Source organism: Pinus tabuliformis, chromosome X, assembly GCF_031772625.1.
Source record: "Pinus tabuliformis cultivar Carrire ecotype Pingquan chromosome X, CPIR1, whole genome shotgun sequence".
NCBI lineage: Eukaryota > Viridiplantae > Streptophyta > Pinopsida > Pinales > Pinaceae > Pinus > Pinus tabuliformis.
Genome location: NC_142308.1, coordinates 1,716,472,963 through 1,716,500,479, shown reverse-complemented (window position 1 = coordinate 1,716,500,479; position 27,517 = coordinate 1,716,472,963). Strand labels below are relative to the sequence as shown.

General features: G+C 40.3%; 1 protein-coding gene across 1 annotated transcript in view; it reads right to left on the bottom strand.

Moving 5' to 3' along the window:
- The window catches only part of LOC149146616 (upstream activation factor subunit UAF30-like), a 321,482-nt gene that overhangs the window by 261,568 nt on the left and 32,397 nt on the right, over nt 1-27,517 (bottom strand). The window lies entirely within an intron of this gene.

Genomic DNA, 27,517 nt, shown 5'->3' with positions numbered 1-27,517 from the left:
TTGCACTTCAAGAACATGGTCATGAATGAGCTTTCTGATGAAGTGCATATGTAGTTCAATGTGTTTGCTGCGCTGATGCTGGACTGGATCTTTGCATAGCTGAATGGCACTTTGATTATCACACCAAAGTGTGGTTGGATGCTGCTGCTCAAAGCCAAACTCTGATAGGATCTGACGAAGCCACAAGGCTTCCTTACTAGCTTCCACGGCACCACGATACTCTGCTTCTGCTGACGAAAGAGAAATGGCAGCCTGTTTCTTACAAGCCCATGTAATAGGTCCTGAACCAAGAGTGAAGACATAACCGGCAGTAGACTTCCGATCATCAGGGTCACCAGCCCAATCAGAATCAGTGAAACCAACTAATAGAGGAGCTGCTTTGGCACTGTAATGAATCCCAAACTGTACTGTACCTCGAACATAACGAAGTATTCTTTTAGCTGCTTTCCAATGACTTTCACGGGGGTTTTGCATAAAACGAGCAACAAGGCCAACAGCAAAGGAAAGGTCAGGACGAGTATGGGTTAAATACAAGAGTTTTCCTACAAGTTGACGGTATAAGGTAGCATCAACTTCAGGAGAAGTACAAGAGACTGAAAGTTTGACTCCAGACTGAAAGGGAGAAGGGGCTGGCTTACAGTCTTCCATGTGAAAATGACGAAGAATATCACAAGCATACTTGGACTGGGAAAGGAAAATACCCTCCTTGGATTGCAAGACTTGAAGACCGAGAAAATAGTGTAAGTGTCCTAAGTCTGTCATTTCAAATTTCTTTTTAAGGCTGGACTTCACATGGTTTATAAGGTTGGGATCACTACCAGTAAGAATAAGATCATCAACATAAAGAACAAGGATGATAAGAGAGTTGCCCACTTTCTTGGTGTAGACAGTATTGTCAGAATAACACCTAGAAAAGCCAGATTCTAAAAGAAAGCTATCCATTTTGGCATACCAAGCCCGAGGAGCTTGCTTGAGACCATAAAGGGATTTCTTAAGTCGACAAACAAGGCTGGAGTCTGTTTGTATGAAGCCAATGGGTTGTTCCATATAGATTTCTTCCTGCAAGTCCCCATGCAAGAAGGCAGATTTAACATCCATCTGATGGACTTCCCATTTTAAAGAGGCAGCAAGGGAAAGAACAAGGCGGATAGAGTTCATTTTGGCAACAGGGGAGAAGGTTTCAGTGTAGTCAATGCCTTCAACCTGTGAAAAACCCTTAGCAACAAGACGAGCTTTATGTTTATCAACTTTCCCATCTGGTCCATACTTGGTTCTGTAAACCCATTTACATCTAACAAGTTTGCGTCCCTTTGGTAGAGGAACAAGATCCCATGTATCATTTGCCAACAATGAATGATATTCTTCATTCATAGCTGCTTCCCAATGTGGATGGCCTGAAGCTTCTGCAAAAGTGTCAGGATCATGATTTACTGGAGCTTGAGCCAGTAAAGAAGAGGCTCTTTCAAACTGAGAACGTGTACGTCGCTGATCTGTAGGATCACCGGCAAGATCACCTGCTGCATCCCGAGTAGCACGGACCCATCTTGGAAGTTGAGGATCCTGAGAAGGTGGGGGAGGATTATCATCCTCACTTTCATCATCTGAAGAAGAAATGTTTTCAAAAGTAGAAGAGATAGGAAGAGGTGGCACATCCGCCGGAATAGGCTCGCAGGCCGATTTATTTTCATCAAATTTTACATCTCTTCTAATGATAACATTTTTGGACTTAAATGGAATAAGTCTATAACCTTTTACATCTTCAGAATATCCAACAAAAGTACATTTCTCACTCTTAGGTTCTAAAGCTTTATGCTTTTCATCTGGAATATGGGCCCATGCTTCACTTCCAAAAACACGAAAGTGACTTACATCTGGTTTAATGGAACTCCAAGCTTCTTCTGGAGTGATATTCTCTAGAACCTTAGTAGGAGTGCGATTGATTATATAATTTGCACAATTAATTGCTTCGGCCCAAAAACTAAGACTGAGTCCTTTAGATTGCAGCATACAATTAGCCATTTCCTTTAAGGTGCGATTTTTTCTTTCAGCTACACCATTTTGTTGTGGAGTGTATGGAACAGTATGTTGCATTTGAATTCCATTTTCGGTGCAAAAGTTGATGAATGTGTTTTTAACATATTCTCCACCATTATCAGTTCTTAGCTTAAGAATTTGATGTCCAGATTGTTTTTCAACAAAGGCTTTGAAGGCCAAAAATGTGTTAAATACTTCGCTCTTGAGTTTTAAGAAGTATACCCAAGTGCGTCTGGAGAAATCATCAATGAAAGTTAAGAAATACTTGCAGCCAGAGAATGAAGCAACAGGAAGTGGACCACATAAATCACTGTGCACAAGTTGTAAAGGGGCTGAGGCGTGCCAAGAGGCACGTTTGTCAAAACTGTCCCGATGATGTTTTCCGAGTACACATCCGGAACAAACACCATCTCTGCAAGATACCATAGGAAGACCTGTCACCATATTTTCTTTACATAGATGCTGAAGGGAGCGATAGTTTAAGTGACCAAATCGCTCATGCCAAAGTTTGCTCACTTCATCATTATGAGCAACAAATACTGAGGGAAGATTTGATGACCCAAAGTTGTGAAACTTATACAACCTTGTGGAATCATCAGCAATACCAGTAGCTAGAATCTGTTTAGGATCTCTTAGATCCTTGATTACAACATCATGAGGTGAAAATTCAACAATTTTACCTTCACCTGAATGAGTTATCTGATATACAGATAGAAGGTTGCAGGATAAGGTTGGAACACATAATACATCATTAAACTGACCATTGTCTAGATGAACAGTTCCAGTCCCGACAACATTAAGAGATCTATCATCACCAACATATATATTTTTGGTGTTACAATCATTTAAAGAAGAAAACATGGCTTGGTTTTTGGCCATGTGATAAGAGGCTCCAGAATCAATGAGCCACTCATGAGAAGGAGAGGAAGAAGATACATTTAATGCATAACCAGACTGAGATGATTGACAACGACATGCAGAAAGTGCCATTCCGGAAGTTGAAGTTGAAGTATGCTCCACATGGATGTTATGTTTCTTCATTGCGGCTTCCAAGGCTTCCATCTTCTTAAAGCATTTAGATTCTAAGTGGCCATCTCGATTACAAAAGTTACAATGTCTATCAGTCTTCTTCCATTTGTTTTTATTGGTCTTATCATTTTGTTGAAATGATCTTTCATTTTGAGGCTGAGTTGGTTTAGGACCATTCTTTTGAGGATATGACTTCTTAGGATTCTTTGAATTTGGTTGTTGTTGGGCGGCTAATGCTTTCGTGGAAGAGTTTCCAAGAATAAGAAGACCAAGGTGTAAGAGTTTTTCTTGTTCTCTTATTAAAGAATCACAAAAAGAGTCAAAGGAAGGGGCCTTGTAGTCTTTTCCTTGACAAATGAAAGCTTCCCTTGTAGAATGGAAGGTGGAAACAAATACAGAGTAGGCTGGTCCCAACTTAGTAAGGATGGAATAAATAAGGTTACTATCTTCTTTCTTAACCTTAACACCTTCCAAAAGATATCTAAGGGTCTTGAATTTGGACAAGAAATCTTCAATGCAAGAAAAATTATTAGGATCCAATGTAAGCAACTCATTTTCAAGTTGATGGGCTCTAATTTCATTTTTAATCCCAAAAACTTTAGTGAGTTTTTCCAATGCTTCATGAGGAGTCTCAAGTTCTGCAATATGGAATCTAAGATCAGGAGAAATAGACATCCCTATCAAACCACGTGCTTGATCTTGTCTATTTTCCCATTTTGCAGCCTTGTCTTCATCTTTTGGTTTCTTCTCTTGGTCTGTGGCTATTCTGTAGAGACCTTTACTTCTAAGTAAATCTTCCATGTAGGCTATCCATTGGAAGTAGTTAGTGCTGTCAAGAATGACTTGGCATGGACTTTCCATTTTTTTTTTTAAAACTGAAGCTGAAGATGCTGAAAGTAAGTGTTCCAATGGATAGATCTTGAAAAATTAGGCTGTTTTAAAAAAAACGGCTCTGAAAAAGGCTTCCGGATGAAGAAGTTATGGCTTTTTGAAAAAAAAATTGTTGAAGTTGCCGGCAAAGTGCGCGAATGTGCGGGAATGAAAAAATCCACCCCCACAAAATGAAGACTTGAACCCAAGACCTCTACTCTCTTAAAATAGCTTTGAACCAATTGATCTATACAAAAAATTTGAGAGAGAGAGAGAGAGGGGGGGGGGCCTTGGTTTGCGTGCTTGCCTTGAGAAAGCTCTTTTTCCCTACAAAACACAAAACACAAAACGAATATGCAAAGAAAAACGAACCTTGCGGCTCGAAGTTAGCTTTAGCCAAAAAATAGATATTTAAAAAAAAAAAATCTCAAAATTAGCTTTAGCCGAAAAACTAAATATTTTTCTCAATGTTTCTGATTTTCCGAGATCACACTAAGGTGCAGGGAAAAGAGCATACGCATGAGAAAAATCATTCCTTTCTGTTTCTGATTTGCCCAGATCGCACAGAGTCACAGGGCAAAGAGCATACGCAAAGATGAAAGGTATAGATCCAGTTAAAAAAAAGGGCTAAATAAACCGAAACCGAAATAAGCAGAGAGAAAATAACAGTAAACTGCAAAAACACTGTATACCTCCCGATCTGAAAAATGACGCAACTAGGGCTACCGGAAACCTTTTCGCGTGAAACGAAAGGGGTTCCTCACTGGAACAGATGCTCCGAACGCAACAGAGCAGTCCTCTCGGCCCGAAAGCAGTCAGAAACAGCAGATCTAGGAAACGACAGCCGCATGCAGTTCTACCGGCTTTAGATTTGGATCACCAACGGACGCGGCCCTCAAATAGCTCTGATACCATGTAGGAATTTACAGGGTAAGTTCCTCAGAAAGAACACCAAAAGGACACCGCTCACAACCAGATCACAGATCAATACACCAGTATTTTTGACGTGGTTAAAACCCTCAAAGAGGGAAACAATCCACGGCCTGCGCCAACGTGGCTACTACAGGCAATTTATTAATCAAAGAATGAAAATTTACATAAGCTTCTCTCATGCACAGATTACCCGAACAATGACCCTCCATGCGCTTTAAATAGAACTCATGGACCACTCGGGTGTCAAGCCACGGATCAAGTGTCGGTAATACCGAGGAGAGAGTGAACCGTCGGATCACTACATATCGTGACCGTCGGATTGTAAGTTACAAAATGTACAACGGTAAAGAAACACACTTTACCTAACTCTACACTAGACCAAGTTGAACTTAACTATATCCTATGTGTCGGAATATCCTAACAAAACATTGGAGCTTCATGCTAAATTTAATTGTCCCAGTTGGAGCTAGATGTTACCCACCACCTGTGGGTGACACCCATAGGAGAAATTTTCCTCCTAGATGGCCCTTAGCTAGTAGCCAACAGCCCCTTGTAACCACCAGATAGCTTGATGTGCCACCATCTCCGCCACCTGAGCCAGCCATTAGTCTCTCTTACCCATCTGTTATGATCATATGTTTGAAGGTGGGCCTTCCAACCCCGAAGGTATGACTTTCATTATGTAGTTGTGTATCTTTTCTTACTTATCATGGACACTTTTGGACATGGATTAGTGGGCGGTTTGGCAGAAAGAATGGGTCTAGGTTGTACTCTTGTCCCCTTGTCCAATTTGGTGGTTAACCTTGTATCCTAGTCCTATGGGATCTCCTTTACTAACTACTAGCTTTAGGAGGGACACTACATGGGAAATCCGATTTTGTTTATGTGGTCTTGCTTCCTTACACCACATATATCACTCCCTTCCGCTCATTATAACCCCTTTCCACTTGTTTCCCATTCAGGTTCACATTTGTTCATTGGGTCTTGTTAGCACTCAAACTAGAAGGAATCCTAGGAGGGGATCCTAAAGGGAAAATACTAGGTCAAGGGAAACAATGGAGGAACAACCCACTGTCACCTCAGCTAAGGCTCCCTGCTTTTTACGGACTTTCACCAATTCAAGGAGACCCAGTATAAAAGGGAATCACTAGATGAATAGGTCAATAAGAGGATGAGTGATTCCTAAGTCCTATTCACAAGAGAGACTCAATTGTATGGTTTTCTTGCTTAGGAAGCAAGGTGATAGGCTCTCTAGGAAGGGCTAAGAGGGCTTTTGAGGTTAGGGTTTGAGAATGTCTTATCAAGGAAGCCCCTAGACTCAAAAGGCCTTATGAATGCTTGGCTTCTAAGTGGTCTTTGTGGAATTGGAGTCAACAAATTGTGAGACCACAAAGGGCCAAGTGGACCCAAAATTAGGTCAAGGATATGGAGTTGATCAACCAAGGATGTACTTGACCTAATTAGGGAAGGGAAGAGGATCAAAGAAAGAATCTTCTTTTGATGATTTAATGCTATGATCCTAATGAGGTCACTAACCAATGGAAAACCAAGGGCAAGAATTAATCTTCGAGCTAGGGCTTGGAATATCTCAAGATCCCACCGCCAACTCCCAACATAGTAGACAAGGGGTTGACCCCTTGTCTTCCAAGCAAAAACTTATGGTGCTTCCAAGTGGGTGTGGGGCACAAGGACATCTTCATGAGTCTCCAAGTGGATCGAAAGTGCCTATAGACCATCTATAAGGGCTAAGACGATGATGTAAGCCCTCCCTTTGCAGTGGGAGACATCCTCTAGACCCTGGAACATCTGCCAAAGGTAAGGTGCAAGTATGGAGGCGGTTAGGCATGGTGAACCACGTGCGTCGTCCTCATCCAAAAGGTGGAACACAAGCAACCAATGAGTGGTACTGGAGATCCATGAAGTACTCTCTACTATGGTGGAGGCCAATGGCTCTCAACGCTCATCCTACAAGTGTCAATGTGGCCCTTTGGAGGGCTAGGACCCTATATAGAGAGACCAAGCCCCAAATGGAGACCCACCTACAATCCTACATAAGATCCAATGCATCCCCTTGCCCTCCAATACAAAAAATCATTAGAATAATCAAGTAAAAGAGCTTACAAGTCATGAAATCAATGAGGCACTTCATGGTGGCATGCCCTTCCATAAGGGGCTCTAGCATGTACAAGTGTCTCCAAGCTCAATAAGGAGGTTAGCCAAGGCCCCTAATAGGTGGTCTCCGCCTTTAAAGGGAGTGACATGTCCATGGTACATCCATCAAGTGGAAGGTGGCAAGTGACATAATAATGGAACAGAGTGGGGGTCAAGGGAATGATCTAGGCCACATGTGATGGGACAAAGGGTAGCTATAATGAGGGAACCCCACACTTGGGTATATGAGTGTAGGAGGGAGCAATTGTCGTACATAAGTTACTCTCGCCTTTATTTTTCCACCCTTCTTCATGTCTTTTGCCTTTTATTGATTTTTCTTCGTAACTGCTCGAGGCACCAAGGGATGAGAGAATGATGTGTGGTATATAGCAGTAGGTACCCCTTTTGAGGTGGGGCATTTCATTGCTCACTAGGGGTTGGGAAAATTATGGGTTATTTAATGTGGAGGGGGCTCATTTAGGGCCCATAGGAACCAAGGTGATGGCCATATATGAGGGGGAGAGCTTATGTTTGGATTTTTCCCACGTGCTAAATTTGTATGTCTTGACCATCTTTTGCATCTTGTGGTACATTTTCCTATTGAGAGTGGCCAAATTATGCTTTTTATTTTCGTTTTAGCTACATCAACCTCCGGGGCATTGTTCCTGGCCTGACCCAAGGTGTGGACAAGGGGAGGGGCAAGGCTAACCCTATGTGGACCAAGTGGACACACATGGACCGGTTTGGGAAAAGAGATGAATGGAGCTAAAATGAGTGGAAGGGAGTGATGTATATGGTGTCAGGAAGTAGGACCACACAACCAAAATTGGGATTTCCCATGTAGTGCCAACCCTAAAGCTAATGGCCAATAAAGGAGATCCCACGGGACAAGGATACAAGGCTAAACACTAAATCGAGCATAAGAGATAAGAGCACAAACCTAGCCCACTCTTTCCGCTGAATCCCCCCACCAATCCATGCCCAAAGTTTCCATGAAAAGCAAACAAAATTACTCAATTAAACTAATGAAAAGTCATACCTTTGGGGTTGGGAGGCCCACCTTGAAACATACATTTATAATAGATGGGCGAGCGACCACATGGCTGGCTCAGGTGGCAGAGAAAATGGCACATCGAGCTATTTGGTGGTTGCAAGGGCTGCTGGCTGAGGACCATATAGAAGAAAAAAAACTCCTATATACACTACCCCCAGGTGGTGGGTAACAAGTCCACAAGGAGTTAGCCTCCCTCTCCCCTTGTCCACACTTTAGGTCGGGCCTGGTACGATGCCTCAAAGGTTCATGCAGCTAAAAAGAAAGTAAAATGCATAATTTAGCCACTCTCAACAAGAAATGTATCATAAAATGAAAAAGACGGTCGAGACATACAAATTTAGCACGTGGGCAAAAGCCATCATGAGCTCAACCCCTTATCATTATGGCCATTACCCTGGTTCCCAGGGCCCTTATATGAGCCCCCTACATCATTAAGGAACCCATGATTGTCCCAACCCCTGGTGGGTGATGAACTGTTCAACCTTAAGGGGGTATTCACTGCTTTGTCATTCACATCATGCTCTCATCCCCTGGAGCCCCGAGCAATTATAAAGGAAAGATCAATAAAAAAGAAAAAGGCATATGAAGAAGGCTGGAAAAACAAAGGTCGAGGTAACTCATGTACCACAATTTCTCCCTCCTATGTCTATACACCTAAGTGTGGGCTTCCCTTATCATAGCTACCCTTGTACTGTGGCATGTGGCTTGAAGCCTTCCCCTAATGCCCCGCTCTATTCCATCATTTATTCACATGATACCTACCTCTTGATGGATGTACTATGTAATTGTCTCTCCTTTATAGGGTCCTTGGTTAACCATCTTCTTGAACATGGATACACCTATATACTCTAAAACCCATTATGGAAGGGCATGCCACTATGAAGTGTCCACTTGGTTCGATGATTTGTAAGCTCATTTACTCAATTGCACTAGTGATTTGTTGTACTGGAAGGTGAAGAGACGCACTAGATCTTATACAGGATTGTAGGTGGGCCTTCATATGGGGTTTGGTCTCCCTATACAGAGTCCAATCCCTCTAGAGGTTAATATTGGCATTTGTAGGGGGAACATTGAGAGCCATGGGCCTCCACTATAGAAGACAACAGATTGCCACATCATAGGATCCATCAATACTATCCATCGCTTGTTCATGTTCCACTTATTTGATGATGATGATGCACCTGGACCACCTTGCCTAGCTGACAACACACTTGCACCACACACTTGGGAGTTGTTACAGGGCCCAAATGATGATGTGTCTCACCATGGGAGACAAAGGGAGGGCTTGCATCATTGTTCCAGCCCTTACAGATGGGGTACAAGCTTGTTTGATCCACTTGGAGACCCATGAGGATGTTTTTGTGCCCCCACAGCCACTTGGGAGCACCATAGGTCATTTGCTTGGAGATCAAGGGGCCATCCCCTTTATCACTATATTTGGAGCCCTTCCACTCATTTTGGCACAAGTTGGAATCCATTTGGCCTTTCAATGGCCCACCTAGCCACTTGTTTATCATTTCAGCCCACTTGAGAGGCTTATTTTTCTTGTTATGGAGCTATCTTGGTGGGCTCGTCACCAAGGAATGTTATTTTATACATTATTTTTTTATTAGGAGCATCATTAGGCCTAATTAGGCAAATTGAACCCTTAGAGGATGATATATATTGATGAGAGGCTCATTCACTTGTCATCATCACTTGGATTTGGATCATTGTTTCTTCTATAATTTCGCTATAGCTATTGGAGGATGAATTGGATAACCTTTGATGCATTTTGATATTTGGAAATCTTGTCTTGGTCTTGGAGCTTCAATTTTCTCTCTTTGATGATTGGATATATTTGCTATACTTGTAAGTGTTATTTCATTGTATATTTCTCTATTTTATGTCACATGTATAATGTATGGAATTTTCGTTCATGGAATCTATGTTTCTACCCTAATTGAAGTGTGAAATTGGTTTTGTGAGGGTTTTGCATATGTTACATGTCTAAGTATGGTGAATGAATGTTCCTAGTTGTTTATTATTGCCTTGATAAGTCATCAAATTGTAGCAATGAGAAGCATAAATTTTGTTGGTAACCTAGTCACTGCCCTTAGGGCCATGCAAATTTGTTGGGGAACTCCTTGATTGGGCATAAGATTCTCCAAAGATTGAAATTTCATTGACTGCATTCTCTCCATAGACTAGGCACTGGTCTGATCCTCAGTGATCACTTCAATGAAAATCGTTTCACCTCCCTCTCTCTCTTTTTGTAAGCCCTGACCCTCGCGTCTCTTATGGCATCACATGAAATCTATTGTAACCATCCACTTCGTGAGTGATTTGGAGGACAACTGCGCTAGGGTGTCCTCTAAGCCCTCGCAAATTTTAAGAGAATTCCCATGGCTATGTTTGGAATTATCCCAAGCCCTAGCTCCAATTCTGTTCTTAGTCCTAGGTTTCATAGTTTAGTAGCTTCATCAAGAATCATTGCATCGAAAATTAAAGTCCAATCTAATCTCTTTGATCCTTTTTTCGTCCCTTACTCGGTCAAGACCTTTTGTTTGAAGTTTCACCCTAAACCCTTGACCTTGTTCAGGTCCACTAGGGCTTCTTTGTGGTCCCACAACCTTGTCACTCTAATTTCACAAGGATCATTTTAAGAGCCCTATTATCTTAGGAATCTTGGGTCTAGGGTACCCCTTATCAAGATATATCCCTAATCCCTAGGTTTGGGCTTCCTCCAAAGCCTTTTTTGGAAAGCCCTACACCTTGCTTTCTAAGCAAACAATCTCTTTCATTTCAGTCTCTCCTATGAATGGGTTTATGAAATCGCTATCTCTGTATCATTGATATACCTTTTATAGTGATTTCTGAGACTCCTCCCATCAGTGAAAGTCCCTAAAGAGAAGGGGACATCAACTGAGGTGACAGTGGGTCCTTGTCCCATTGTTTCCACTTGGTCTAGTAGTTGTCCCTTTGGAGCCCCTCCTAGGACCCCCACTAGATTGAGCAATATATCCAGTATGACAATATTGATATATCATTTGTGGAGTCTCCATTGGAAGAACGAAACCCTACTTCTTCATTAAACTTCAAAGTTAATGCTTGTAGGGTGAAGCAAGTATCTATCTGGCATTAAAAATTCACCCTAGCGACTCCACATTTGTTTTATATGAAAAATTATGAAAAATGGATTATTATCAAGAAGAGAATACCCTTGGTTCTCCATTCACAAAACTTAATGATCAAGATCTTCAAGAACTGCAAAAGAATAGGAACAATGTGTTGAGTTTTATGAAGATTTGGTGGAGAACAGGGATAAAGATTTCATACTCAAAATATTGTAGTAGATAGAGCAAGGAGATCTACTTGGTTAAATGTGCCTAAGAGAAAGATCTTAATCATCTCCTTGAGTTTGCTTTCCATACCTGTGATTTGAATATCTTGAATGAGCTAGTCAATAAAAGATATTATGATCCACAACAAAGTCATCCTGTAGAAGCCAATGAATTAAACGATCGAGATGATCCTAAAGAAAAATCTGGAATGGGAGATGCCCATGAGAATAAGGGGTATGTAGAAGAATGCAGTGAGTCTAAGGAAAATCATAACGTCCAAGCAAATGGAAAATCGTGGAGGACCTTTGGGATGTAGACGTGGGAATCAGGAACGAACATGGTATAGATGAAAACCCCACTCAAGCCCATAAAGATGAAGATCATGAGATAGGTTTTTTCATTCAAGAAAGGAGGTTGAAGGACGTGGATATTGTTGTTGAAGAAATTTAAGAAACTAATAATAAACCACTCATAAAATAAATAGCAGAAATATAGAAAAACTAGACATGGCGAAAAAGGCCTCAGCCTTACAGCATTCCTCACATTCTCATTCTCATTATTAAAATAATGTTTATGATACATATAAATACATGAGGAAGTTTGTCTCAAGATAGTGCGTCTATCTTGAACAAACTTGGTTGAGATATTTTCTCAACAAAACACTAATCTAGGAGAACTAGTTGGAGAGAGTCTCTCATCCTAACTAAACTCCCTAGTTTGAGGAACTAACTCCTAATTCTCAAGATTTGATTTATTTAATTATAATTTTGGATTTATAATTGTTTTATTGTGAGAGTGAGGCTAACAGCTGCCCCCTATGAGGTTGACATTTCTGAATTCTTCCACATAAATGAAGGGAAATGGGATATTAACCTTCATTTTCCCAATGACCCTATTTATGATACTAACATGGAAAATGAGGTTGATATTGGTTTTCCCTTTCTTCAGAACATTGCTCATGATAATACACCTACTTGCACCATTGAAAGGGACAATCATCATTTTCCCATATATGAGGAAGGTCTATTGGAAGTAGTTGGCCCCACTAATGATATTTATGATGATATTAACGAGAGACTTACTTCCCCTTACCTTCTCCATGATCCCAATGACCTAGCTACATTATCCATGAGCCCTTACCTCGCCCTTTCTCATACCATCAACAATATTGATGAACCCTTTCCCCCTCCTGAGTATGATGTTGAGGAAGAGTCACTCATTAGATGTATCCCTTCTCCCCAGTCATACCCTTAGGACTTTGAGCACACAAGTATTTCTCCTTTTCAATGTGACCATCATATCAAGCAATCCATTTATCGCATCTCCCTTTGTCCCAGGTCCCCTTTTATTTCCCATCATGACCTTGAGGTGACCACGAAGCACGAGGTTATGAACAATAATCATTATAGGGAGTTCTTGAGCTTGGTCATTCATTCTTCCATTTTATGTTTACAAGAAAATCTCTGAGCCTCTAAATTGATATCCTTCCCCTCATCCAAGATCCCTTTTTATATCATATGGATATCATATTTTCCCGCCTCCCACCTGCATCATCCTTCATGTACTTATTTCTATGTTGGCTTTGGGGTTTGTTGCATAAGCAATCATATGGGCAAGAATTCTCATACTGACTGGATAATATGTGTGTTGCATTAGGTCTATGATTACACTTAGTACGTGTATGATATCATATGCATGTTAAGGTAAGATTCATTGCATGTTGATTTTTTCATTAGAACTAACATCATATTCTTTTTATCATGCTAGATTAGCTGCATTTAAATTAAATTTGCATTAAGAATAAATTTCATTTCTTTTTATTGTTGATTTTATGTCCTAATATTAAGCATGGGTGATCATAAGACACCACAAAAACATGTTGCCCCGTGTGCTTAGTCTTTGATCTACAGGTAATTGGTCTGTGGTCTCAAGAGATCGCTAGTGTTCTCATGACCTCCCTGTTCGAGTACGCTCGTGCATTCTACTGAGAGGTCATGTCCCAATTGGAGCTAGATGTTACCCACCACCTGTCGGTGACACCCATAGGACAAATTTTTCTCCTAGATGGTCCTTAGTCGACAACCAACAGCCACATAGAGCCACAAAATAGCTCAATGTGCCACCATCTCCACCACTTGAGCTAGCCATTATGCTCCCTTGCCCATCTGTTATGATCATATGTTTGAAGGTGGGCGTTCCAACCCCAAAGGTACGACTTTCATTATGTAGTTGGGTATCTTTTCTTACTTATCATGTGACATGGACACTTTTGGCTTGGAATAGTGGGGATTCGGCAGAAAGAATGGGCCTGGTTTGTGCTCTTGTCCCCCTGTCCAATTTGGTGGTTAACCTTGTATCCTAGTCTCATGGGATGTCCTTTACTAGCTACTAGGTTTAGGAGGGACACTACATGGGAAATCCCGATTTTGGCTGTGTGGCCCCGCTTCCCTATACAACATATATCACTCCCTTCCGCTCATTATAACCCCTTTCCATTTGTTTTCTATCTGGGTCTACAGTTTTCCATTGGGTTCACAAGGAGTTAACCTCCCCCTCCCCTTGTCCACATTATAGGTCGGCCCTGGAACGATGCACCAGAGGTTGATGCAGCTAAAAATAAAGAAAAAAGTATACTTTGGCCACTCTCAACGGGAAATATACCATAAAATACAAAATATGGCCGCGACATACAAATTTCGCACACGGGCAAAAGCCATCATGAACTCTACCCCCTATCAGCATGGCCATCACCCTAGTTCCTAGGGCCTTTATATGAGCCCCCTGCATCACTAAGGAACCCATGGTTGTCCCAACCCCTGGTGGGCAATGAACTACCCAACCTTAAGGGGGTATTCACTGCTCTATTATTCACATCATGCTCTCATCCCTTAGAGCCCCAAGCAGTTATAAAGGAAAAATCAATAATAAGGAAAAAGGCATATGAAGAAGGGTGGAAAAAAAATGATCGGAGTAACTCATGTACCATGATTTCTCCCTCCTACATCTATACACCCAAGTGTGGGCTTCCCTTATCATAGCTACCCTTGTACTGTGGCATGTGGCTTGGAGCCTTCCCCTAATGCCCTGCTTTGTTCCATCATTTATTGACATGACACCTGCCTCTTTATGGATGTACTATGGACTTCTCTCTCCCTTAAAGGTTGAAACCACCTAATAGGGTCCTTGGTTAACCTTCTTCTTGAACTTGGAGACACCTGTATACTTTAAAGCCCATTATGGAAGGACATGCCACTATGAAGTGTCCACTTGGTTCCATGATTTGTAAGCTCATTTACTCAATTGCACTAGTGATTTATTGTACTGGAATGTGAGGAGATGCACTAGATCTTATACAAGATTGTAGGTGGGTCTTCATCTGGGGTTTGGCGTTCCTATATAGGGTCCAAGCCCTCCAGAGGGTCATATTGGAATTTGTAGGGGGAGCATTAAGAGCCATGCGTCTCCACTATAGCAGAGAGCAGATTGCCACACAATGGGATCCACCAATACCATGCATCGCTTGCTCGTGTTCCACTTCTTTGATGATGATGATGGACTTGGAATACCTTGCCCAGCTAGTTACACACTTGGGAGTTGTTCCAGGGCCCAGATGATGATGTGTCTCGCCATGGAAGATAAAGGGAGGGTTTGCATCATTGTTCCGGCCCTTACAAATGGGATACAACCTTGTTCAGTCCACTTGGAGACCCATGAGGATGTTCTTGTGCCCCCACAGCCACTTGGGAGCACCACAGGTCATTTACTTGGAGATCAAGGGGCCATCCCCTTTATCACTATATTTGGGGCCCTTCCACTCATCTTGGCACATGTTGGACTCCATTTGGCCTTTCAATGGCCCTCTTAGCCACTTGTTTATCATTTCGACCCTCTTGAAAGGCGGCTTATTTTTCATGCTATGGATCTATCTTGGTGGGCTTGTTACCAAGGAATGTTATTTTGTACATTATTTTATTATTAGGGGCATCATTAAGCCTAATTAGGCAAATCAAACCCTTAGAGGATGATATATATTGATGAGAGCCTCATTCACTTCTCATCATCACTTGGATTTGGATCATTGTTTCTTCTAGAATTTCACTATAGCTATTAGAGGACGAATTAGATAATCTTTGATGCATTTTGATATTTGGAAATCTTGTCTTGGTCTTAGAGCTTCGACTTTCTCTCTTTGATGATTGGATATATTCGCTATACTTGTAAGTGTTCTTTCATGGTATATTTCTCTATTTCATGTCACATGTATAATGTATGGAATTTTTGCTCATGGAATCTATGTTTCTGCGCTAATTGAAGTGCGAATTTGGTTTTGTGAGGGTTTTGCATATGTTACATGTTTAAGTATGGTGAATGAATGTTCCTAAGGGTTTATTATTGCCTTGATAAGTCATCAAATTGCAGTGATAAGAAGTATAAATTTTCTTGGTAACCTTATTGTTGCCCTTAGGGCCATGCGAAGTTGCTAGGGAACTCCTTGATTGGGCATAAGATTTTCCAAAGATTGAAATCTCATTGACTCCATTCTCCCAATAGACTAGGCACTAGTTTAATCCTTGGTGATCACTTCAACGAAAATCTGTTCACCTCCCTCTCTCTCTTTTTCTAGGCCCTAACCCTAGTGTCTCCTAGGGCATCACACGACATCTATTGTAACCATCCACTTTGTGAGTGATTTAGAGAACAACTGCGCTAGGGTGTCCTCTAGGCCCTTGCAAATTTTGAGGTAAGTCCCGTGGCTAGATTTGAAATTATCCCAAGCCCTAGCTCCAATTTCGTTCCTTGTCCCGGGTTTCATAGGTTAGTGGCTTCATCAAGGATCATTACATCGAAAATTCAAGTCAAATCCCATCTCTTTGACCCTTTTCTCCTCCCTTACATGGTCAAGATCTTTTGTTTGAAGTTTCACCGTAAACCCTTGACCTTGTTCAGGTCCACTATGGTTTCTGTGTGGTCCCACAACCTTGTCACTCTAATTTCACAAAGATCATTTTAAGAGCCCTATTCTCTTAGGAATCTTACGTCTAAGGTACGTCTAAGGTACCCCTTTATCAAGATATATCCCAAATTCCTAGGCCTAGGCTTCCTCCGAAGCCTTTCTTGGAGAGCCCTACACCTTGCTTTTTAAGCAAGCAATTTCTTTCATTTGAGCCTCTCCTATGAATGGGTTTCTAAAATCATTACCTTTGCATCATTGATATACCTTTTATAGTGATTTCCTTAATATCGGGACTCCTCCCATCAATGAAAGTCCATAAATAGCAGGGGACATCAACTGAGGTGACAATGGGTCCTTGTCCAATTATTGCCACTTGGTCTAGTAGTTGTCCCTTTGGATCCCCTCCTAGGACCCCTATTGGATTGAGCGGTAATATGGACTACATCTTCAGGCCCTACTTCAATAGTGGGGAAGTTGCTTCATTCATCTTATCAAAAGAAAAGGCAAGTACATGGAAAAATACATCATTATACTTCCATTCCTAGGAGTGACTTGAAATTCGACTACTCAAATTGCAGCAATCGCAACACCAACAGCCCTGTCTCGTCCTCTTGAGACTTTTGACTATAAACATGACCTACTTCTAATAAGTGCATTGTTGTCTTGAACTTCGTGCCCAACGATTAATGAAGAAAGCTGAATTTTGCCATGATCCTTGAAATCCGCTACTCGGGTGCAAAAATTGACTGCACCATTGTGATCTTTGCAAAATTATGGTTAAAATGAGTATAAACTTGGCCACATTCCGCCACTGTCAATTCTGGCCCCATAGGGAATCTTTTAGATTCTTCATAGCAATGAAAATATACTTAGAATATTCTCTAACATATACTCTAAGAACATTCCTAGAATCTTCTTGAGATTCGTGTATGTGTTGGCCTGTGTGCGCTCTCTTCTCTCATGTGTTCTCCATGGTTCCCTTTGAACCATTCAAATGGCATTTTATAACAAAGTTTGAGGGTGAATAACACAAAGTATGTGGTTGGTACAATGGTTGGCATAGTCATATTAAGTTACTTGTTATGGGGAAGGTTTTGGGTTTAAAACCCATGGACTCCCTATTTTGCTTTGATATAGTTTGGAAGCCCAAATTTGATTTTAATATAGTTTTGAAACCATATAATATATGGTAAATGTATGTCCATATTGTAACAACTCCCCAAACAATGAGAATAAGACAAAAATGGAGGTTGCACCATTCCAAGGCCACTTGGGCCTAATTTGAGGTGCCATTTGGCACCATGTGATTAGGCCATGTGGTAGGCCCTCATTGGTCCACATCATAGCCATCTCTGCCACCTACTTGCCATGTGTCAACTTGTGGTGTTGCCACGTCACCCGCTTGTGGGTCCATCTGGTTTGTTGACTGGGCTACCACATCAGCTCTATGAGTCCCACCAGCGCTGTTGACTTTTCTACCATGCGGAAGCCTAGGGGAGTGCCTTGTGGCACCTTGAGTTGATTTTGACTTTGACTTTTGCCTAGTTTGACCAAAACTTTGACTGACTATAACTTGCATGCAAACTCGGATTGAGGTGTCATTTGCACCATTGGAAATCTTGTGATGACCTCTTCGATCTGATACTGGTTTCACTGCAATCTAGGCACTTCCATTTTTGAGGTTCTCTAAAGCCATTTGGATTAGTGAGTAATAGGGACATTGCTCCTTTATCAATGAGAATTGAGCCTTGTCCAATCTAGAGTACCTTCACCTAGTCTATTTCATCACCTTGAGCCATGTAGTTAGAGTATCGTTATAGGTGAAGAATTGGGAAGCCTCCCTTGTGGTGAAATTCCACTAAAGAGAAAGAGAAGAATTGTTGAGGTGACAGCCAAAATATCTCATTGTAGTTACAAGGTCTAGCCCTCGCATTGTGAACCCCATCACTATGCCTGCTGAATTTTGCAGCAATAGGACTAACAAAATCAACCAAAAATTCCACAGCTACCTCTTCTTTCCAGCTGATGTATAGTGTGGTCACAATGCTCCCTTTATGGATTAAAATCTCAGTAGCAAAATTGCTTCAAGACATGGTGGAGGACCCTAATGATTTGAACAAGAGAAATGCTCAGCTGATCGAAGCTTAAAGATGGAGAGCACTGGTGTACGACAAAACCCAACAATATCAGTCTAGAATGAAGAAAGATTTTTGACAAAAAGGCCAAACGCAAAGTACTCAAAGAAGGGGATCAAGTTCTTTTGTGGTAAAAATGGCATATAGAACTAGAAAAATATGGGACATTTAAGCACCTATTGTTGGGACCCTAATCATTCATTCAACTGCAAGTACTAATTGTTTCAAGTGGCTGCCAACTTGAGTGGGCCTACCGGTTGAGAACATATGCTTCGTCGAAGGAGATCATTGGTTAAAAACCAAAAGAGGTAGAATTTGTACTTGCTGATTGATTAATATTGGCTGAACATTGTGATGAGGCTAGAGGGGTAGAAGTCCCCTTAACGTGGGTCCCGCAAATAATCATTGTTGGGAGTGTTTCTGGTCAATGCTTGTCAAGTCACATGTTTGTGCTAATAATGGATTTTACACCCAATTTTTTCTATCAAATAAAATTTTAAGTGTACATGTATGTATGGTGAACTTTTGAAGCTGCCTATAAATGCGGAGCACGTATAATGTTTCACTTAGTGAAATCAAGTAACGAGGTTACCACTATACATAGTAGGTTACATTCAATTTCAGTTCAATTTATTTTCCCAACTTGGCAAACGAAACTATTTTGAGCAGTGTCACCAAGGCCCAATGGATAAGGCGATACTTTGATACAAGAAGAGTCTGCAGAAACAGAGATGTTGAGGTTCACTTACGGAGAAGTATAATGTACCCATGTGGAACCAATGTTGTAGCTAAAAGCTACACCCTTATTTTCGTGCAAACGAACGAAAGCCAAGTCCTACCGCTAGGCTAGGAGATCAGAGGGTTGTTGCTGCATTTTTTCTAGGAGGGAAACGGGGTTTTTGGAGCCGGGGAATTTTTCGGAGCTACCACATTTTGCAATTGGGAAAGTCCACATGGAGCCCTCAACTCTGGACCAGGGAATTTATGACGTTGCACAGGTTTTGTCAGGAAAGGCCCCACCAAACCCCCATAATACTACGAAGTAAGTTTTTGGCACCGGGGGTTTTGTGACGTTGCCTCTGGTTCGATGGGTAGCGCGCCCCGCCCTGTCCTCCCCTCCCCTCTCCTCCCTTCCCCAAGAACCTTGACAACACGAGGAGGCAAGTCTTCAACACCAATTGAGTACTTTAAGGAAGCCCAAATCTCACTTGTAACCTCCACCTGAATGCCCATGGCGCAGAGACCTCTCACTCTTCGGGGCAAAGCATGGTCATCACATGCCCTTCTACGGAGCCTCCAACAAACCCCCGACTCCAATAATTAACTAGCAATGACATGTCACGCCAAGTTGCCACGAGCCGTGAGGTGCACATGGTTCGTTATGAGGCCCTGGTCAATGGGGTTTGACAGGGCAATAACATCACCAACACAAAAGCTTGATAGGTGACAGACTATGTCACCCATATCTGACACAAAGCATAAAAACAGCTAATACCTGATATATTTTAGGTTTTCAATATATATATATATTTATTTATATTTTAATTTTAAATTATTATTATTTTATTTTATTTATGGCTAAAACAACATAAGTGATCCATATCACATATAAAAAAAAAACATAAATTATTTTATATTATTTTCCTGTTGAGGCTTTCAAAAACAAGAAGGAAAGCAGGGAAAGTTAAGCAGATATGATGCACCTAGTAAATTTATTTAGTGAGGGTTTGTTGAAGCATTTATTCTAAGGCTTCACAGAAAAAAGAGTGGAATACATCAAGCAAATGAAGAAGCAATCTGTCTCATAATTTTCTTTCTTTTTATATAACATTTTTTTAAATTAATTAATTTTCAATATTTTAAATAAATCTTAATTTTGTCGTGAATATTATTAAAAATATTTTAAAATATTCCATAAAATTTAAATTAAAACCATCCATCTAATAATTATTAATAATTAAATTAAAATTCTAAAAACAATTAGATATAATATATCCAACCCATCTAACAGCTAAAATGAGATACACAGATAAAGTTGTAGAATGGTAATCTTTTATAGGCCACACCTTGCCCTATAAACCTCCAAATCGAGAAGAGGGCTTGTTTAAAAGATAAAGTGGTAGAATGGTAATCTTTTATAGGCCACACCTTGCCCTATAAACCTCCAAATCAAGAAGAGGGCTTGTTTAAAAGATTCTATGGAAAAGTCTTCCTTCAGCTACAAACCTCTAAATCTAGTAAATGGGGGCTCGTTTGAAGGCTGTTGGGCCATAGAATTAGGGAAAATCTTCATGATGTTTAAATACCAAATCTAGTAAATGAGGGCTCGTTTGAAGGCTGTTGGACCATAGAATTAGGGAAAATCTTCATGGTGTTTAAATGCCAATTTGGCCCGCATTGTTATCAAGGAAGCACAACAATGCGATAGATTGTTTTATGCACCCCTAATTCAAAATTATGAATGAACAGTCATGCTATTAATCATCTGGCATGGGCTATTTCACAGACAGCATGGAGCACGATGACAGGAGACCCTTGGCCTTTGGCCACTTCATCCAAAAAGGGAAGCCTCACATGGAAGAGTTCGAAGGGAATAAAGGAAATCAAAATAAGCATGCCCCGCTACTTCTAAATCAACTTCTCAGTAAGGGGCATCTGTCAAAAGCCTGCTCCATAAAATGATTCCCTCGAAGATCACTTAGAATATACGAGACGTCAGAACGAAGGAGGGAGCTCAATTAGAGGGGAAAAAATCAAAACAACTAGAGAACCCTGCTCGCACCTGGGAGCAACCTCAAATAAAAAGTCACAATCCATAGAGGAAATTATCAGCGGTCATTTTTGGAGACAATTTTAGCTGCGCATGAGAGAGAGGCAGAGACTTCCTGAGAGCAGAGAGCTTTATTGCGTGGAATCCTGAACAAAGGCTTAACCACTCTTGTTATATGTCTTTTTTTCTAAAATTATGTGTTAAGAACTTAAGATCGTCTTATGTTATTCATTTCCCTCCTCCTCCTGAGACTTTGTGATTGTAATGGTTAATGAAATTGTTGGAGGCAATTGACAATGTTGTTTAATGGTATTTTGTTTGCTGGCTATTGTGGTTTAATGTTTGGAAAAAGTTTAATGGAATATGCTAATGGCAGGATTGTTGTTCTAATGGCAGGATTGTGATAAATGCAGAGTGGTTTTGTTTTGGATACCGTGATACTATATTTTGTTCATCAACATTTGTCATGTTTCCTTTGTGTGATTGAATCGTTAATCCTACTGGAATTAGACCATTAGTATCATTTCCCTTAATTTGTTAATGAAGGGGAATTCCATGTTAACTATCTCATGACTCTGCAAATCTTTGTGTTATTTCTCACCATCTTTTGTACCTCCATCTTAAGCCAATGTATCATATAGTGAGGGAAAAAGGTACCCAAGGAAAGGTTCCGTGTAGTTTAAGCTCTGTTGTTGACTCATTTGTTTTCCTGTCCTAAACATTGTCATTTGGTTAACACAGTACTGTGTTCGAAAGTTCAAAGTTCAAACTCAAGGGAGAACTAGAGACAATCTCGTTGGGCTATAAAGGCACCAGCCCAAAAGATCTGAGAGTTGTTGCTGCACTGATAGCATGATAGTGGGTCGCAGGTTTTGCTGATACTTAAGGGCTTCCCCCTTGGCTAGAGGACTCTTCCTCCTTGGCAGCTTTGTATTCATATTTGAATTGTTGCATTTCATAACAGGAATCTGACCACCTAAACCAATCAATCCCCTAGTCACAAGGCATCCATCTCCCTGTCATAGGGCAATATTTCCACCTTGGTTTCTACTTTGAAAGAGGAACCCATCTTCAATAATGAACCAACTCCTATATTACTTAACTCTGTGTTGGGATTGCTCCTAGTGGGCTTTTGGTGGATGCTGACATGATATTGTGACAGAGATTATTAAAATCTGTAGAAAATGAGCGATATTGGTCAATTATTCGTCCATGTTACTGACATTGCTATCGAGGTTCGTTCATGTTCCATGTGACTTTGTAAATTGCTCTCCATTTCTTTGTTTAGCTAAGATAAATTTTTACTATGAAATATTCATAATCTCTCAAAACTTCTTTGAGAAACAATGATTTGATATCAACTTGATTCTAAAGTGTGCCTAATGGAATTAGTGTAATAAACCTAATAAATTTATCTTATTGAGCTGAGAGGCTCATTCTACAGCCCAGTGTGATGTATAAATTTTGCTCATGTGGGTTAAAATAAAATTTTAAAAAATCTAAAAAATTAAAAATTAAATAACAATACAAAACATTTAAATAATGTGGACTCATAAAAAATTTTGCAGGTGAAGAAATTGGATCCCTCTCAGCTCATGTTAGATCCAAATTTAAAATGGATCTATGCTGGTATATGAAGTCACTATCTCATATTTAGTTAAGATAAAATTTTACAGTGAAATATACATAATCTCTCTAGACTTTTTTGAAAAAAATTATTTGATACCAACTTGATGCCCAATGGAATTAGTGCAACAAACGCAATGAAATTATCTCACTAACTCATATATACAGTTGTTGGAAGTTTGACAACTAATTATGTAAATTTGGGTAAAATGCAATGTTGCATTAATCGTTATCGGGATAATATCGGCACGAGGAAAAAATCAGAAAAAATTGGAATTATCGGGAAATAATCGGAAATAATCGGGAAATAATCGTTTGGTACAAAAATATTCATTTTTTTCAATTTTTTTAATATCTAAACCATCTACAACATAAAATAAATACATTGACACATAAATATGATAAAAGAACTAATATATAAGATGTTTAATATCATTTCTAGTGCTAAAATCACACATAACATTGAATCATGCCCTGAATAGTAAGCCCTGACTCCTGAGTCCCAACTCAGCCTCAAAATATCAACAAAAAATATAATAATGTATCTCATCATGTTATAATGTCATATACAATAAAATGAAAAAAATAACTAAATTCCAATCCTATTGATTTCCTCTGTCCCTCTTGCGAGAAAATGCCATAGCTTTCCCTTTCCCTCTAGATGTAGATGATGGTGTTGGTGGAGTTGGTAGTGGAGTCTGCTATGCTCTAGAAGCTTGTTGGACACCTAATCCTCAATGGGTTAGTGTGGAAGCTGAATAGACAAAGTAGTCCAAGAGACCTTGGGATGTGAAACCCAACGGTCACATATTGTACTATAAATGTAAATCATTTGTTAATAAAAATTGTACTCTCATGATTTATCTTTCATATTTCTCTCGCTCCCCATGTGTGTTTAACATGGTATCAGAGCAGGCGTATTCCTGCCCTGCATAATTATTTTGAGCCATTTGTTTTATGGCCCTTATGTGCAGATCATTTCAGGAATATTTTCTCAGCTAAATTTTAGCTGCAACCTGTCATTTCTCCAGCGCCATTTTTGGCCTCTCTCTACCATTCTGAATCTGCTCAGTCATAATAATCTGCGCTCTGTGTGATAATGGGTAACGCTTGGTATTCCCATCAAATACCTCCTCCTACAGTGCTGTCAGCGTTCAGAGCAGGATAGAACTGGTGCGTCGTTGGGCTGGTTCATGCTATATGTGCGTTGAATGGTATGTGCATACATTATTGCAGTGTAAAAATGTACACTAGTTCATATGCATTCATTTGTGATACATCTGGTTCATTACCATTACTCCTCTACTATCTATTTTCTACAATGAAGGTATTGTGTTTGAACAATGAGTATATACACAGTGCGTATGATGGTCCCTTGGATGAATGTATTGCGTGATTGAACAATTAATTTATCTCTGGCATGGATTATATGTGCATTGTATTGGAGTTAGTTATACATTGAAATGTCCCTTCTTCGCATATGTGCATTGGATTATATGTGTTGAAGCAGTGAAGTTGTATTGGAGTTGGTTATGCATTGAAGTGTGCACAACCTCTGTGCATTGGGCTTGAAGTCCATGCATATATTGGTAAAAGGGAATACAAACATTTAAGTGTGTGGGTATCACCATTTTTATGTGCTGCTTTTGCATTGAACCTGTGTTGAATAACCATTTGAAGCATTGAATAATTTGAATGTGGACATGTTCGTTTGGTCTCTGAGGGTCTGGTTATAACGTATATCCACCAGTTCTGTTTGTATTGAAACAAACTGCCCAACTGTATATCGACTTATGAACGTAGCCCAAATCCTGCTCTCTGTGACTGTATATTGCCCCACAGTACACCATGATGCACTTGAATGTGTTTGAATGCGTGATTGTCTCGGCGTGCTGAGGATTGCGTGTTGTGTGGTCTGTCTCGGCCGCTCAAATATCTCTGGTATCTGCAATTGGTGTTGAAAGTAGCGTCCCACGCCTCTGGGTTGGTCTTGCACATGAATGGAGAAAACAGCACACAACACACGAAGAGTAATGAGAAAAATGATAATATATAGAATTCGACACTCCGTGTTGGTCACATTGGGTTTCAACCTCCAGAATCAGATAAGGTCCTGAATAAGTGCGCCTCTCTCTAGTAGAGGCAAATCCTTTTCCCTTTTCATCTCCCATATTGACGCTGGTAGTAGCATTTCCTTCTCCCATTTCATCTCTCGTACTGGTACTGCTATGCATTGACTGTATTCAGATGTTGATGGCATTTGGTCAGTCCTTTTATTTAATTGCCAAAATCCATTAATATCATGAATGTTGAAGTTTTTGTTGGTCATTGGAATGGTGTCTGGTAAATATTCGTTTCTTCTTCCTTGTAGCGTGGAAGGCAAGCTAATGCCGCGGTCCTCGCTGACTTGTTGGTTGTTGGAATAGCGATTGTATCAGAGGAGGCGAGTTCGACTCTTGGCACGAGAGGAAGAAGATGAGGAGTTTTATCATAGATTGAAAGATTTGTGTGATGGGTATTTGCGCGTCAATCAATCCACAATGAAGGAGAACCATTGCTTGTATTGAATTTGCTTCCATCGGTCTGAATGGAAGATGCGTGGATTTGATAGATAAACTTTATGTTCAAAGTTATATAAACATATTCCATCAACTATCTACGAAATTTACTGTGATTGCCTGTGTCTTAAATACTTGTATTTGGAGGATGCAAGAACTACAGCTGCTCTCTGGCTCGCAGATTTCTCACAGCCTTCAAATTACCTTTCAATGTCTAAATGTGGACCTGATTTGCAAAAGAGATTCGATGAAGTGTGACCGTTGGTGTGTGCCGTCTTCGGTCTGTTCCGTTTATTAAACATGGAGGTTGGCTCCAAAACTTCTGCGCTTGGCATCCACTCAGCGATAATCAACCTTTTCATTAATCTGCTCAACGACTTGGAATCCGCTCAACTGCAATCAATCGTTTCATTAATGTGACTACGGATTATGTTCATCTGGGCGTTGTAAAGAGACCAGACTCCTTATGCTGCCATCCGCTACTTTGGCATCTTTGTTTCCATTTCAAACTTGTTCTCTTCTAGGCGTTGCAAGAAAACCTCCTGGTAAGCCTTCGTATTGTTCTTTGGACCCATCGTTGCCCCCTGAATATATTTGTTATTTATACGGGAACAGAAGTAACAATTTGCAGAGTCCACCTATATTAACAATGAAGTTTGAATCTACCATAGCGCATTGAATTTTATGTGGGGCATTGGATATCAAAGTCTTTTTAATGATTTTTGGTGGCATTTCTCATCTTATACTGAAGACAAAGCGGTCGAGAGCTTTTAATGTCATTGCCACAAGAGGAATTTGTTTTCTGGTATGTGCCAGTCATGTGTCATATCAATTGTTGGTGATTAATTGGTAGTCATATCAGCGGTTGGTGAATTTATGTTGTGAAACCCTTGTAAATTGCAATATTGAGTTGGTTTATATATGCGCATTGGTCATTTTAGTGTGGCTCCATATACTGTGCGTTGGTTGTTTAGGGCTATATCTGGTATTTGTATTTTGAAGACAGAGTATCATATGATGCATGAATTAACCACTGGGCATATGTGTGTGTCTGAATAGTTCTGGGAGACCATCATTTTCACACCACAGCAAGCAATTTGTAGTTTATGAGATTATTTACAACTCTTTCTCTAGCGATCTATAATCCCACAATTGCAACTGCTCCACATGCTATCATCAATAGTTACAAGAATGTATTAGCAGTCGCTATTGAATTTGACTATTCTTTTCCACTGGCCGAGAAAGTGAAGGAGTATTTGAAAGATCCAATTCAATTTAAAGTTGCTGCTTGTTCAATTTACTTGTTCCTATTGTGCAGTTTGGGCATAAATTTATGTGCAACAAACAAATTTGTTTTTCTCAACAGATTCTAATGAGAAGATTGCTTTAATTGTTGGGGTGATATCAGCATTATATGCACCAGATTGTCTGCTATTTGTTGCAAGCATTGTGATTATTTAGGGTACATTTTCACTCCAAAACAAGTTTCTAGTGGTGCATTTCTATTGAGAAAAAATGGCTACAATTACTGAAGTATTAGAGTTCATGAAAACTCTTATACAATCCACTGTTGATGACACATTACAAATCAGCAAAGGCTCTCTCTCAAAAATTCAGACATGTCTACAATATGCACAAGAACAGATTGAATTCTTGCAGCTTGAATCTCAATTACAGCACGAAGAATTACAACAGTGGAGTCATCATTCTGAACCTGTTTCTGTTCAGAAGATTGAAACAGACTCCCATAAACAGCAAGTCAATAATGTTATAGTTCATTCAGATTTACTACCCAATAAAGCAGCGGTTGTACATGCAGATGCAGAAACTCAGTCTGCACTTCCCAAGCCCATCATCAGACCTTGGGAACAGCTTGTCCACAACAAGCACATAACTGGTCTTGGATATGACAAGGACTTGTCCTTTCATATTCTAGACTATGCCAAGCCCATTCAGTTTCAGAGTGTTGGATTCATTCATGACAGTTCACCTGCTCTTCATGACAGTTCAACTGCTCCTCATGACAGTTCACCTCCAGCTGTCGCAGACTCTGCTCCTCTTCCACAGCAACAACAACAAC